This window comes from Aptenodytes patagonicus, chromosome 2 (genome assembly GCF_965638725.1).
Source record: "Aptenodytes patagonicus chromosome 2, bAptPat1.pri.cur, whole genome shotgun sequence".
Classification (NCBI taxonomy): Eukaryota; Metazoa; Chordata; class Aves; order Sphenisciformes; family Spheniscidae; genus Aptenodytes; species Aptenodytes patagonicus.
In genome coordinates, this window is record NC_134950.1 from 131,277,212 (window position 1) to 131,292,814 (window position 15,603).

The window sequence follows — 15,603 nt, forward strand, 5'->3', positions numbered from 1 at the left end:
CCCCTCTCGCGGGGCAGGGGCGGGGGGGGGCGCGGCAGGGATGGACACCCACCCCCCCACCACTTCCACCAAGTCAGCCCCACCGCCATGCGGGGCCGGGAGCGGGCGGAGAGGAGGAGACGCCGCGCACACACACACACGCAGCCGCCGCGCTCCAGGCGCCGCTCGATCCCCCCCCCACCCCCGCAGCCCCCCGCCACCGCGCAGGCAGGAGGCGGCAGGCGCGGAGCGGGCGGCGGCGCAGGGCGCGGAGCCCCCCCCCCGCCCCCGGCCGCAGCCGGCCTCCCGCCGCCGCGCTGCCCCGACGGCACCGCCGCCCCCTCCCCGGGGGCAGAGCGCACCTCCCCGCCCGAAGGGGCCGTACGAGGCAGCGGGCGGGGGGGGCGCAGGCAGGCGCACACACAGACACACACACACGCACACACACAGAGACACGCAGACAGCGGCAGGGCTTGCCCCAGGCCGGTACCTTGCTGCCCTGGTGTTTTCCGTCCGGGCTCCTCCTTGCTGAGGCAGCTCGGGAGCGGAGCCGAGCGGGCGGCTGTGTGTGTGTGTGTGTGTGTGTCTGTGTGTGTGTCTGTGTGTGTGTGTGCGCGCGCGCGCGCGTGTGTGCGTGCGTGCATGCGTGTGTGTGTGTGTGTGTGTGTGTGTGTGTGTCTGTGCGAGAGCGAGCGAGAGCGAGAGAGACTCTCCCCCCTCCCCCTCCCCCTCCTCCTCCTCGCTCTCCTTCCTTTAAACGCCCACTCCTGATGGGTGAAAAGACAACTTGAACTTCAGTGCAATTAACTTCGCCGGCGCCTCGGAAGCCGGAGGTGTCGCCGGCCTCGCCCGCCGCGCTCCCATGAGTGAGTCGGTCCCGCTCCTTCGGCGTCGCTCCTCGGGGACGGGGGGGACGGGGCCGAGCCGGGGGCACCCGCCGTGGTGATTTACCAAGGCCGGTGGTGCCGACCCGGGAGGGCGGGCGGGGGGAGACACGGGGCGGGGGGTTCCGCTTGGCGCTGCCGCTGCCGGAGCCTCCCGGCCGGCACGGGCTCACACCTGCCGCCGCGCCGCTGGCGGCCGCCGGCCCCGCTTCGCTCCCCTGCCCGCCGCCGCCTCGCCCGCCACCGACGCGGGGGGAGCGGGGAGGAGGGGGGCAGAGGGAAAAAAAAACCCTAAAAGTTTGGCAAACTTCTTCCTCGGCCCCGCGCGCCTCCCGGCAGCGGCGGGCGCTGGGCGACGGGGCGGCGGCACCCCCGACGGCGAGGGGCGCGGGGCGAAGCGGCGGGTCGGAGCGGGCGTGGGGGGCGCGGGGGGGGGGGGGTGTCGCGGGGTGGCGCTTCCGCGGGGCGCGGGACTTGCGCGGGCGGCCGAGCGGCGGCGGATGGCCCCGCCGGGGGCGCCCCCGTGGCGGTGGGTGGCACGTCCGTCCGTCCGTCCCGCCCGCCCGCGGCACGACCCGGCGCTGCCGCTGTCACGGGGAGCAGTGCCAGGAACTCGCCTCTGTGCTCCAGGATTTTATTTTTGATTTTTCCGCTCCGTCTCCTAACCCGCCGCCCGAGGTTTTGCTCAAACCGTCGTCCTTTTGCCGCCGTCTCCGCTCGCTGCCCGGGGGAGCGCTCCTGACAGGCACCTGCCCGGTCGGAGTTTCCCTCTGCCGGTCTCCAGGCTTCTCTGACTGCGAGAGAAACTTCGCTAAAATGCAAGTTTGATGAAATGCTTTGCACCAGCTCCTAAGCTGAAATGAGTTTAAGCTGACGAAGGCTCTCCGCTGGTCTTAGTCAGTCCAACTGAGCCCAGCGCTTCTATGAAAATAATTCACAAATTCAGATGCAGAGACTCCAGGGCGTATGATCTGGTAGTGCCCTTTCATTCTGGTCCGTGCTACTTGGGTGGGAGTTAGCAGCGGTCCCTTATTTCTACTTTATATAATTTTGGTACAGTGCATTCGTATATTTGTCTGCTGTAGTCTGCTGGCAAACATTAGCATTCAAGCTTACATTTTTGACAAATGTGCAGACAGGAATAGCATGAATAGGCATCTTAAATATTAACAACCTAAGCATCTGTTGTGAAACAAATTTAATATATTTACTCTGTTTTTCTCACATTGTTAGAAAAGGTTACAATAAGTGTAAAATTTCAGCTGTAGTTAGCACAAGGAATGCTTGGATATTTCACTATCTCTTCAAGCATTTAACACAATCACCAGATAGAAATGTGTCAAATCAGGCGCACTATTCAAAAACAACTTGAAACGGTGAGCGTAGAGTGTAAAGACATGAATGTAGGATGTTCTCTGCAATTTGTATCTTCTAATTACTCTGCAGCTCTGTTTGTAGAATTTGAGAGTGCTCTTTTCAGTCCCGTATTCCGATATGCTCTTTAATACATTTATACATACGCTCATTTTCTAATTCATTTTCTATTTGAGATTGTTATTGGTATTACCTTGCTTTTCAAGTCGAAGCAATGGTTTGCACAGAAATGTGTAATAACGTAGAGTAGGTAACAAAATGAGCAGGCAGAAAATGCAACCTGTTCACGTATAAGCATGCGTCTAAACAGATAGCACACACACATAATAAGGCAATAGAAGAGAAATTAAAATCACTGGCTAGTACGCTATGTATGCCCACTCTTGAATACAAACAGCTAGTGGAAAAGGCACAACTGACTCCAAGGAATTCCTCCGTCCCTGGAATAAAACTGTTCTGAGTAGAGCATGAGCACAGAAGAGCGAAGTCTCCAAAAAGACTGTAGAGTTATTTCAGGAATCAGTGCATTCCTTCCCTTTTTCCCACAAGTTCAAATATGTAATAAATAAGTCCTTTGTATGCAAAAGAGTTTACTGGAACAAAAAATATTTAAATGGAATGCTTTTTGTGCATACACTTTGAAAACTGGCCGTTTCCTTTTTATATTCTTTGCTCTTAATACTTTAAATAGGAAAGTAACTCTTGCAGTTTCTCCTCTTCTGTTATTTTAGCGATACGCATGAATCCTAACCTGCTGCTGCGCACTCCCGAGAAAGCACTGTAAAGCAGACAGACAGAGTCGATCTGTAACTCGCTAACGGGACATAGTGCTTTGGCAGAATGAGAAGCAGAGAGGGTCTGCCGCGATAGCCCAGGCTTGTACGCGAGCAGGGCACCTTTTTGGTTTGCAGCGTAGGCCCAGCGGGTCAGCTGATGAGCACCTGCCCTCTCTTGCTGTGCTTCCCAAGGCAGGGCAGGCAGCGCCAGCAGCCCTGCCTCCAGCCCTGCCTCCAGCCCTGCCAGCATCCCACCGGCACCGCCAGGTTCAGTCCTGCCGGGAACGCGGGCACATCCACCCCTTCAGCACAGAAACCTCTTTAGAGTAGGGAAGTCCTGAATAAGCACTAACTCATCCCACATGAGATGCACAAAACCTGAAGGTTTGGGATAGAGAGGGGTTTAAATGTGTGCGACTGCCGTTTAGAAGATGATCAGCTGAAGTCTGGTGTTCTTGGGAAAAAAAAAACAAATCTTTTAATTGTATCAACTACTCAATTTTTGGAGTAGTTTCACCTTTTTATTGTCACCTCTTTTTTAATCTAGGCATTGTCAGATAAATTTGAAGTCCTTCTTAAGGTTTCCAGCCGTATTTGGGGAAAAAAAAAAAATCAAGATAATTTTATTAATAAAATAGCTTGTGATATATAGAAAATATGTATTAAAAGTAGAGTTCTGAATTAAAACTGGAGGAAATAAGACTTCTGAAATGTTTTAATCATATTTCTAGGAGCTACGCTATTTTAACATAGATACTACTGAAGCATTTTATTGCCTTCTTGTACATAACTGCCATTGCTCTCTCTAGATATATTTAATATATATCCAATGAAGCCACAAACTTTCCTTCTACAACAGTTTAAACACATCTGGAACATTTTACTTTCTTATAATTTATGTTAATAGATGTAGAGTGTATATACAATCTTCTCAGAAATCATTGCTTTTTCCAAAGGGGAATTTTTTTTACTTTCAGTCAGGGAATATATTTATAAGAACAAAATAACTCAAAGTATAGGCAATTCTATATATCATTTTATTTTCTGTTATATTAGGTTGATTATATAAAGCTTTCATTTAGAGCCATGGGATGATGAAATTACAGAGGAGTGATTGGCTTTTGTTTTTTCAAATGGTTCAAGTTGAGGGCTGCAAAAATGAATGTTTTTGGTAAAGTTCTTTGAGTACGTAATATTTTTCATAGAATTCTGACAAATTAATTTAATAGAAAAGCCACAAGTCTCTTAGCACAGGAAGCTATATTTTCAGGTAAAATGGAAGTTCTGCTTTTGCCATTATAGGCATCAGGCTTCAGTAATCTGCTCCTCTTGTGGAATGAACACTTTCTACTTAAAGCTGTCATGCACCTACTGTTTATTTACGTTGCGTTAAACTGACAGCACGGCAATCAGAGGAAAAATATGACTTACTTTCCTGAAGTAAACACCAGTTTATAGGTTAGTGCATGTATTATATTCCTGTTGCCACTAAATAATGGCTGTCTCCATTTTAATATCTACCTGTGGTGTTATCCAGGGCAGCTGGCTCTTCCTTGTTTAAAATGAGAAAAAAAGGAAGGCGGGGGGGGGGGGGGGAGGGCAATGAGCAAGAAAAGAAAGTTTTGTTATCATTCCACTCTAAGAGGAACTTAATAGAAAAGTGATTCGGTATTCCTTTCTGTGGCATGCAGAAGCCAGTTTTAAAGACATAGTATTCAGTTTTACTTGGTGTATTTGAATTGCATCTCAAACAGGGAAAACAGAATTCCTTAACAGTATTTGTCTATCCAAGTCACTGAAATTGTATATTCAGGCAACAGCAGATTAAGGGCAGAAGCATTTTATTAATAACTGAAAGCACATATGTGTGTGTGATGAAAAATGTTCTGCAAATCTGTCACTATGCAATCAAGTGCATTTTTTAAACTTTAGTTGTCACAAAGTTGCTACTGATTCTAAAAAAAAAAAAAAAAAAAGTAAAACAGTTTGACGGTTAAAGAGTAACTTGCAGTTCTTATTGCTTGTTATACTGAAATTTTGCAACTTTATAAAGTCCATGTCAGAAAACCCCATTGATGTTACTTTTAATCTTGGACTAATGCGTCCAAGTAGCTGGCTTTTGAACTGAAGATAACCGCAGAGAGAACAACCCACCGTTTGCAGAAAGCTTCCTTAAATTCTCCATCGAAGGATTCCGTTAATAACCTCTACCTGAGAGGTCCATTTTTTCCTCAGATTCTGAAATTATTACATTTAACATTAAGTTAGCTTGTATGTCAGATCCCATGTGAGCTGTATCATGAACTCTCAACAGCCCTGACCACAACTTGTAACTGTTACTTCAAAAGGGATACACTATAATGTTCCCTTCAAAAATGTAGGTGTTTTTGAATCTGTCGATCCTGTGACATCTAAGTTTACCACAGGTATCACCAACACTTCATTACTTAATTGATACCTGTTTTGTTGCTTGGCAAATGTCAACTTTCTAATGGTTTCTGCACTGCTTTGCTCTCAGCAGGTATAAATCTTGATAGAGATTAATTTTAAAGAGACTTGCCAGTACTGATCTTGTTCATATGTTCTGGTCTGGTCCTCGTGCCCTGTACCAGCTGTAATCTATTCTTAATCTGTGTAATCTGGTGCAATGTAGTAGGAATGGCATAGTAATAGTAGAGTACAGTAGTAGAGTGTAGTAACATACCTCAGGCACCGTCTGAATTGTAAGCATCTTCTTTTAAACTTGCTGGGCCTGACTTTCCTCCCATGCACGCTGGTGTATCACTGCAGAGGTTGGTAGACCTTTGTCTTTACAGTTCTTGTAGGGGATCAGTGTTAGGTATTCAGACGGGCTGAGGGACACACTAGCACTTAGTATTTAGGCTAAGGTCACCTTTTAGCTATTTATTTAGAATACCAATACGCAGCGATCTCTTTGGAGATCAATTTTCCTGTGAGACTGTGGGCATTTGTGTATGTGGGGATTAGGACAGGCTGTAAGAAGGCTTCCTTTCACCAGAGCGTAGGCTAGCTCCTCTCTCTGAGCTGTTATAAAGCATTGTTGGAAACGCATCTCCACAGCTGTAGGTTCACAAGAGTTAGCTCTCGCCACCTTGTGCTTTTCTGTTGTGAACTGCAGGTTAGACAGGCAGAAGAGTCTGCTCGCCTGCAGATGGACCTCAGTCACCCCAGCTGCACCTGGGTGCAGAACATCAGGATGGGCCACGTCTATCAGCTGTGTTGGCCTTGATTAATTCCCAGCGACTATCTATCTGCTCTATCTCTTTCCCTTGGCACATTATGACATGATATGACCTGAGGAGATGAGGGAGGTGTTTCAAACCTCGAGTGCATCTCATCTTCCCAGGATCCTGCTCTGACAGGATTTATTTGGCCAGCAGCAATCATCTGTGTGTCGTTCCACTTGCTGCTCACTAGAAGAAGTGGTGATGCACTCGGATCATATATACCTGAAGGATTGTCTCGTAATCTTTTCTGGTGTCTGGAGTCCTGGTTCTGGTTTCAGCCCTGACAAAAATGTGCGATCTTGGGTAAATAACTGACCATGCCGTATTTGCAATCCTTAATGCTGTAAGCCTGATTTTGAAAATGCTCAGCACTCGCAACTTCATAGGAAAGAAAAGGAAGCTGCAGCTCACAATCCCTCTATAAATGCGGCCTTAATATGCCCCTGGTTTATTTACCCAGCTATAAAATTAGTAATATATATGTTTCATAGAACACTGAAGGATTAAATAATTCTTTATATTTGTAAATCAGTCCTAGAGTGGGAAACATTGTGTAGCACAAGTGCAAAGAATTGCTGCTCTGAACTCAAACCCACATGCAAAGGTACGACAAAGGTATTTCCTTTTCAGTAACTGCACTTAGAATATATGTCTGCTTGTAACAGGTAATTAAAAACATTCGCAATGAACAGGAGAAAAATTCTAAATATCATACATGCCCTGTATTCCCAATTCTAATACATTCAATAAAAGACAGAAAGCGAAGAGGGAAGAGAGAGTGTGAGAGAGTGTGCGTGCACGCAAACTCACAGAAGGACCAAAGGTGAAAAATGAAGTGGAGGGAAATTGCAGAGTGAGTTTTAAAATGTTTATAATCAAAGATTAAATTAATATTTTTGTGGAGAACCGTATTAGAAAGTTTTTAAATCGTTAACGCTTTTCATCATAGGTGGGCTTCCTTGATAAATGTAAGAAGTCTCAAGAATAATTAAAGGCATCTTAAAACTTAAAAAATGACAGTTTTAGCTTCTAAGGATTCATTGTAATATAATAATACTGTATGCTTTTTAGTGTTACTTCTGCACTAGACATTTAATTACAGTCTTTGTGAGACGTGTTACCTGTATAGTAACCAGTGCATAAAAAGAATGATATATACTTTTACATACAAGCTCTTGCTTGCCAGCTTTCTTTTTAAGATTATAGATTAAGATCTCCAATCCAGAATGTTCATGTCTTCAATGAAAACAACTTAATTTTACACAATTTTCGGGAGGAATGGGGCATTTATTGTAATAGTATTTCTTCTGTAGTTACGCTTCTTTTTTGCAATAATCCTTGAACTGTTGTTCAGTAGGGGTTTTTTTCTGTGCAAGGGCCTAAACTCAGCGTTTCTTTGCATGTTCAAAGGATAGATTCTAGAACACCAAACAAAAAAGCATATTTAACTTGTATATTGAGAAGCAAGACTCAAAAAAATCTAAGAGTAGTTTGGTAGGTTTTTCACATGTACGGCTTAACGTTTCGAGGAAATTTGGAGCTTGCCTTTCCCACGTCAGATATTGAATACTGCCTGAAACACATTGTGGATAATGTAAATTTATGGGATTCATAACTTGGTCTGCACATTGCTGTGGAAAAGTGAGTACGTTTGCAAGGAAGATCGGGTACATAAAATGAGAGTTTTTCTTTTGATACATTTGCAGATTCCTGTAATTGTGCAGCTTGTGAAAAGTGCTCCTCCACGTACTGAACTTCCCACAGTTCCCCGTGTTTTGCACTGCGGTCATTGCAGGACAAGGCACGATGGGAACTGCATCCAACCATTTTAGAGCAGAGCTTTTCAATCGACCATATGTATGTCCTCTTTCGGGTTTTGTTTTTCGCTTCTTAACTAGCAGTATTGTGCAGGAACGGTACAATATTGGTGTTGACCCCCTAGTTTCGTTATGCTTTGTAAGAAAATCTCACAGTAAAATCAATCAATCAAATCTCTGTCCCATTGACTCTATTTTATTGACTTTCTTTTTCTTTCTTTTTTTCTTCACTTGACTCGCTGAATACATAATCCTTTTGGCCATTCTTGAAGAATTTTGTTATCTTTTTAAGATAAAGGATGCAATAATTGTATAATAACATTTTTATATTTGAAACTTGTCATTGCACTACTTTCTTTATTTGGATTGCATGTCCTGTGAGAAACTGACTTCTGCATTGCCACTTAAAATGGCAATTGGGATACTTATAGGTGTAGTTATTATTTTCTAAGCATTCCAGAAGAATTTTCTAAATGCTGTGCAAGAAAATTGAACCAGTAGAATTTCTTTATAATGTGTGGCATGGTGACAGATATGCCTTGAGAAGCATTATACTGTCTGATAAATTGCATTTTCAAGCAGTATTTCATACAGGTTCTGTCTCTTTAAAAATGCAGTCTCCTCTATTTGCCCTATTAATTGTTGATATGTTGCCATCCAGGAGACAAAAATTAGAGCTGTAATTAAATAATCATGTGATGCTCCTTAGTGCCAGTGAGAGCAAACTCATTTTTCCAGGCCCTGATGGTCACTGATTATTGTATTACTACTGGCTTGCTTTATTTTTTTTTAATGGCTCTATATTGCTGGGTTACCTAACCACTGCCCTTCTTTTCAAAATTAAAGGAATTGAAGAACATTAAGCCACTTAATTGGCCCGTGGTCTACAGGGACACAAAGTAGTCATACCTTCTCTGCTTTTTGGTCACTCAGTTGGTTCTACTGGGAGAACTACATCAGTGGTGTGGTTGCGTGCCATTTAATTTACACTGGTGTTTTGGCTGGGATGGATGCATATAGGGAATGCCAGGAGAATTACAAAAGGAGCAGGGTATTAAAATTCAGAAATGATTAAAATTGAAATAAAAGGATGCTGCTTCTTTGCCAGTACTCTGGCAGTCATAATGACACATAGAGATTAGTTTCCACCTTCATCTTTTCCTTCTTTCTCATTTCCTCTTGTTTATTGTTGACACATTTTCCTTATGTCTCTGCTTCTCAGCGCTTTTTTTCACTGTTACATATTCCTACTTTTTCTCTTTCCTTAAGTATGGGGAAGCTTACTTAACCTTATTATAACAATAACAGAATAGGTTATTAATATTTAATATGCACATGATTAAAATTTCTCTCTTAAACATAGGTCAGCTCTATTATTAACTGACATGTTATTTTTCATTAAAAAAATTTTATTCTGCCCTTACGGTTTCTCAAACACCCTTTACTTTGGTGGTGATTTAACACATAATGTTTAGAAAACTGTGTTAGGCTAGCGAAAAAAAGAACTTACCAGTCATGGATAATCAATTATGCATGAATTCAGATATAACAGATGGAAACTGGTGAGTTAAAGTTTCTCTTTAGCTTCGTGATTTTTTTGTTTTGTTTTTGTGACACCTGTCTCTTATGTATAGATAAACATCTAACATAGCATACTGCTTTTCATGCATCTTTGTGTTTTTTTGCTTTTTGGGTTTGGGCTTTTTTTGTTTCTTTTTGGTTTTGTCGGTGTGGCATAAACTCATTTTCCCCTATTTCTAACTTACTATTTTTAATTTGTTTGTCTGCTAGCATTTCTATACTGTCTTCCTTTTCTAGGGCTAAATTGTCCTGTGATGAAGCCGGCATTTCATCTTCTAATAAATTATACAATGTCATTTAACCTTAAAATTATGTCAGCACGATATTTTAAATTGTATGAGTTCACTTCTGCTTTCAGCTGCTCATGGCCTATAGTGTTATGACATTAAAGCAACAGGGTAGACTGTGGCTGTGCATATGTATTCATATATGCGTATACGCACATTCTTGTGATTGTGATACTTATATAGGCGTTCCCTCCAAAGGCATTAATTAAATTTCTTTCAATCATTTGACAATGAAGCAGATTGCTTTACTGCTTTTTATTAAAAAGTTCAGTATGGACTGGGCATAACATTTCTTTTGGTCACGGAAAGATTTTCACAGACCTAAATCAAGCAAAAAAGACAACAACCCTTTGCGATATGCCCGCAGCAACAACCAATTGGTATTAAGTAAAAGAAGACCTAAGTATGTTTTCTCTCTCTTTACACAAAAAAAAATCTGAAAGAGCTTTAAGCATGGCAGTGTATTGGGGGATGCTTGTATTTGAAGGTGTCCCGTGTTTCAGAAACACGGGGATAAGTTGATTTGGACATTACTCTTCTATGACCGCAATAATTTGGAGCATTTCTTCACCTGGCTCCACCCACCTTTGCAGTGGCAAATTTTCAGATGTGGCGCAGAGGGATTTTCCATCTGTATACCTATAAAAGAAAAATGAGTTGAGAGAATGCACTACATCTTTTTCATGAGCAGGATATTTCAAAAATTTCTCATGAGCATCTTACCAACATTCCTGAAGAAAAAAATCTAATACAGGAAGGAGTTTGTAGTATAACCTGCCAGAAACAAATTATATAGAAGAGATCCTAAGGAAATGAACACGGACGCTGTGAAAATAATTAGTTCCAAATGTTATTTCTTCTGTCACAGCTGAAGCTCTGCTAGGAAACTTCGTGTGCATGCCTCAGTTTCTTCTTACTCAGCAATTCTTATGTCAACATAAAATACAAACTTTTCCCCCAAATTTTTGTATTTAATGCAGGAACTAATTTTTACACACTTATTCAGGCATTTCCTTCTAGTGCTTGCATGAGTATAAATGAACTATCATAAATATTAACCTCATTTTGCCCTAAAAATATTGTATTCTAGGGGGTTCCCAACTGCTGCTCTCCGTCTCTGTTTGTTTCCATTGTAGCCACTTAGCAGGAAACCTAGAAATGTAGCTGTTTTAGCAAATAAATACATTAAATACTTGAATATATTTTTGTTAATTTCTCCTTTTTTTTGCTGTTTTTCTAAATCAGGACAAGTATTCTGAAAATTTACAGGGTACTTGGAGTAACATTTTGAAGTGACTTGTTTTTGCCTTATGTTGTTTGCATTTAATCTAAGCATACTCCGACACATGTATAAATGACCTTTATCTTAGTGACACTGCATATGCTAAACCTTTCCTATGTTAGCGCCTGAATGTTAACAGGTACCTTGTTTCGTAAAAGAACTGTGAATATTAACAGCTAATTGTTCCTGAAAAGAACTGTGAAAAACTCATTCATTTAGTCTTTGTTATTGTGGAATCATCTGAGTTTGAGATTGGAACAAGCCCTAGAAGAAAAAGCCAATTCGGCCAAAACCACCAACTTTCAATTTGTTCTACACCAAAACCACACATTTTGCATGTATTTTATGTACAATGAATATTGACTCCTGTCAAGTTTGGCCGTAATTAGATGCACAGTTTTACTTAAAAGGTTTTGAACCTTAGAAAAAGTGTAGCAGAACCTGGGCAGAGTTCTGAGTTAACAGTGAAACTGGAAACAGGACATTTCATGTGGTTTTGGGTTTCATAATGAAAGTTTGACATAGTTCAAGTCATCAATCAGTTCTAACCATTTCCTTAGGCTTAAACGCTTCCATGTTTTCAATTTCTATCAGTAGATTTTATTCATACTATCAGGTCAAAGAAAAAGATGAGTGCTTGTCCTGTTGATGAAGTGTTCCCATGTAACAAGTCACTGTGGTTTGAGCTCAACAGCACGAGCATCTAAGCTCTAGCTAGTAATGCTTGAATAATCCTTCTGTAGTGCTAACCGCGGTGGTTCAGACTGTTTTGTGGAGCTTTGCTTGGGCTGTGTGAAATTCATCCTCACCCAGAATTGTTGGATTAAACTTCTGTATTCCTAAAAGCATCCTTTTTTTGACTGGGAGAGAAATGCAGTGGTTGGAAGAAGTCAGGAAAGAGAAGAGAAGCGGAATCAGTCAACAGCATTGCAAAAAATTTCGGAGATAACTTGGCGTTGCTTTGCTTTTAACAAGTAAAAATAACTAGAGCTCTACTGATTTATATGTCTGGGGATCATGGTTTACATACTATTAAATTAATAGAGCTTCTATTCAGACACATCCCTAAAATAACTGCTTATCAACCGACTTTTCTTTCAGGTAACAGTTATATGCCTGTCTCATGCCTAGGAGTTATCTAGTGCTGTGATGATTAGGGTTTTAACAGGAACCACTCTTTTTTCATCTCCCCATGTCCCACTTTCAACATCTTCACATGATAGGCCTAAAAATTATACCTCTGGGGAGAAAACTGTGAAATTAGTGACCTGCTGAACTTACACTTATGACATAGGTAACTTGGCTGATCCCAAGATGCCAGCTTTCCTCCTTTCTTCCAGCTGCCTAATTGCATTAAATATTATTATATAAAGTTATATTACTTTTTTTTTGTTTGTTCTTTTTTGTGGAAGCTGTTGGCTGTAGCTGCGACATGGAAATGACGAGCATGGCTCAGCAAGGATCTAGTCTACTGTTACGGATGGGAGAGGATATGGTCCACAAAATGCTTTTTTGTTTTTTAAGTTGACACTTTTTCTTTGAAGTAGTTCTGAAATCCATAGTCATAAAAATATTGGCTTATATTAAATAACATATAGGTCGTGTTTGTGGAAGTTGCAATGCTGGTACACTTAGGAAGTGAACTCAGCTTGTCCACATAGCAGGTAGAGACTGTGCAACTACAGAGTAAGATTTATGTGATTAATCTATTAATATTCATTGCTGTGATCTTTTATGGGAAAGTGGACACCTGTCTATTACAATTTCAACCGGCTAGGATTTCTCGTGGCAACCAGAGGTGAAAGACTCTCTATTCTCATTAGCGGTCATGTTCACCCTTCACTTCATCATGCCAAACAGTTTTGTTGGGTTTTACTCCATCATTTTCTTCCAGCATTTTGTCTCCCTGTGACTCAGGTGGCACCAAGGGGCAAACTGAAATGACTGTCAGGGCCACATCAGCAAGTATATGCATTTACTTCAGTTGTACAAGCATCTTAGTCAAAATAGACATACAGCTATGAAAGGGACTTACGCAAAATGGTGCGGTAGTTTGACTAAAAGTAACTTGTTTCATCCAAAACCACATTTTGCACATTCTTATTCAACTCTATTTTTAAAAGAAGATTCCGTGATTGAAATGCACTGCAGAAAATGTTTGCAGGAGTAAACGAGCCTCGTCACAGAGGCAATCAATAGGGAGATGTCTGTTTGTATATGATTTTACATATCTGCAAGCTAGCTGAGACATCCAACTACAGAACACTGCACCATGGGACACTGTGTAGATATCTGATACTTTCCAAGGGATTTGGGGTCCGTAAACTAATGAATGCACTACATGTAGCCATGTATGTAGGTTTTTCACCTCTGACGAATATGGTAAGGATAATTTACTTCACTTAATAAGCAATTAAGTGCAGTTCAATACAGCTGGCTATTGTAAGTTAAATATTCATTTTACGTAACTGTTTCAGGACATCGTGTGTGAGAGAACACAAACGAGCAGAAATTGCTCATGCAAAATGTGAGAGGGGACGACAGCTTGTGTGCGATGCCTTTCAGTGCTATGAATTTCATTTCATAGCACTTTTGCTTTTTGACAGGCATCCTATCCAGGCTGGGGCAGGTTGCAGTCAAAAAAATCTAGGTTGGTATGTAACTTTTGAGTTCAGCGTGGGGGATGTCGCAGAATGCTGTGATTCACGCCAGTGCGCATCGGATTCTTGGGTCGTATGTAAATTGAGATTGCCATTGCTGCAGTCAGGTTGGTTAAAGTGTTTGAGCGGTGTCAGGCAAGTATTGTTGTTCAGGGCAAAACAGAGGGGAAGTCAGTCTGAGGAGACTGAAAAACAACTTCAGTCAGGGGTGCAAAACTTACAGGGCCGTGGGACTGTGTCCACACCGCAGTGGTGGCTGTGCCGAGGCTTGCGCAGCTAGACGTGGGAAAGGACAGTAGGACGCATCCTTCCCCTTAACCCACACCCACGCGGCAATTCGGCACAAGCCCACCGGGGAGCCATCCACCTTTTCGCCATAGATATTTACCTTCAGGAAGCCATGGATTGGTATTTTCCTTGCCTTGCTGTCCAGCAGTTACGGTTAGCCGTACATGTGCACGCGTCACCCCTTGCAGCAGGGAAAACGCATTCAAATCCCCACCAAAGTGAGTTTCCTGGAAGTCCTGCTGCCGCTGCACAGCTCTGCATCACCTCCAGCACGGGCTGGTGCTTACGAGTTACCCAAATGGCCGCAGAGTTGTCAGAAGTATGTATGTATAAAACCCAATCAGCCTGATCTCCCCAAAGAAATCTGATAAAAGAGGATACACAGCCATGCTGGTTTTGCTCTGCTGCCAGGTCATTTCTGTTTGCGTTGCACAAGAGCCAAGCCTCAAGATTTGGGCCCATATTTCCTAATTTATTTTGAACAAGAAAAGATTGGACTAGAGACCTTAGGAGGCACCGAGGCAGCATGCCACACTGGAGAATTTGTTTTGTTTTGCAGCTACTGAGACTGCTGCTCGAGAGTTAATTCACCATGGGGTTGAAAAAACACAGTCCAACTTTTTAAGTATTTGTCTTATTTCAACACAACCTAGTGCAAAATGCATTTATGTATCATAAACACAGTGCAACAACTTTATTAAGGATTAATAAGCTCTATTCAGCATATATTTGTCTGCTGTATGTTGACTAGAAGCTATGAAAAATGTGATGTTACTATTGCCGCATGTTTAAATGATTGCCTGCATATGTATCCATGACAATATCTATTCATCTTCTGTTCTTTATATACGTTTTTATTATAAATATCTTTATTCTAGTGGAACATTTTAATATCAAAGTTGACACAGTGAAGTGCAAATTGGAATAGGTCAAATGAAAATCAGATATCTGTATCTTGAATTTATTCCAAGTAGCTTGGTATTGATAAGAGAAATCTGATTGTTGCCTACATATCAAGACGTAGCAGCCTTCAGTAATTCGTGCCTTCTAGTCAAAGCAAGGGTTCCATGCTCAGCCTTCCAAGTCTGTAGTAAATACTTTACCAGCCATAAGTGATGTACGGGAATTAGATTAATCCATGTTGTAGGGAGTTTATAAGGTTTAGTACATATATGCAGTTTCAAGAAGAGAGTTATTTTCCATAATCATTTATCTCAAGCATAGGAAGCATATGCATGATTATATAATTAACAGAATATTTGTTTGTCAGTGTTTGGTTAGTGTGCATAATAATATCATTATTAGGCCTTCTGTGCTCCTGTATTATCAGATTGTTATCTCCCTGCTCCTTTAATTCACAGTCTCTGCTTTTTAGATTAATCACTTTGTTTTAATCTGAACATTTTAAGGTTTTTTTTGACCACGAA

At 41.9% G+C, this 15,603-nt stretch overlaps 1 protein-coding gene across 1 annotated transcript in view; it reads left to right on the plus strand.

Moving 5' to 3' along the window:
- The first annotated feature begins 742 nt into the window (after nt 1-742).
- The window catches only part of SATB1 (SATB homeobox 1), a 93,497-nt gene continuing 78,636 nt past the window's right edge, over nt 743-15,603 (plus strand). Inside the window, exon 1 of the mRNA XM_076331215.1 lies at nt 743-845. The gene's annotated coding sequence lies outside the window, so the exon portion shown is untranslated. The remainder of the gene's footprint in view (nt 846-15,603) is intronic.